Below are 706 nucleotides of genomic sequence, written 5' to 3' on the forward strand. Positions count from 1 at the left end.
GACGGGCTCGCCGGCCCCTGGGGCCCGGGACGGCGGCTCGGGCACCTGTGCGGTGGAGGTCGGAGGGCGCGGACCTCCCACCTTGGCTTTCGGAGAGCGGAGTTCTGAGCGCAGGCGGTTACAATTGAAACTGGCAGCCGCTCCTGAGTGGGGATTACCGGGCGCCCCAGGAGCGAGGCCGCGAGGCCCGCGAGAGAGACGAGGGAGAGGGGCGGGGTGCGCTGCGCCTCAAGGTGGGAGGCCTGTGTTCGCACGGGTCCGAGCAGGGAGCGAGGCGCGCCGGGGTGTGCGCGGAGAGCACCCCGGGGCTTCGGCCGCGGGCAAGGGGCTCCGCCCCGTGCGCTGCGGGACGGGCCGTTTTGGAGCTTCATCCTTTTCCTGTTGCTGTCTTTCCTCCGTTGAGCCATCTGCTGGGACAGGAACATCTAAATAACGGCGTGTGGAGTGTGTGGACTTAGGCATTCATTTCTAGAGGACTGTAAGTTACAGTCGCGGGTAAAAACTGTCTTTGTGCAGGCAGCCGTTCATCTGCTGTTGGAGAACAACTTCTGAGTGTATTTCGGACAGGATTTGGATTCACGGGAGCCCCTGCAAACCTGTCATTTTAGTCGTTATTACTTTTTACCCAAAATTACTTTGGGTCTGCTCTCGGAGGAAGGCCTCTCTGCATCACACAGTACCTGAACCACTTGGAGCCTTCCAAGTT

This window comes from Chinchilla lanigera, unplaced genomic scaffold (genome assembly GCF_000276665.1).
Source record: "Chinchilla lanigera isolate Chin_1 unplaced genomic scaffold, ChiLan1.0 scaffold00141, whole genome shotgun sequence".
In the NCBI taxonomy this organism is placed as follows: Eukaryota; Metazoa; Chordata; class Mammalia; order Rodentia; family Chinchillidae; genus Chinchilla; species Chinchilla lanigera.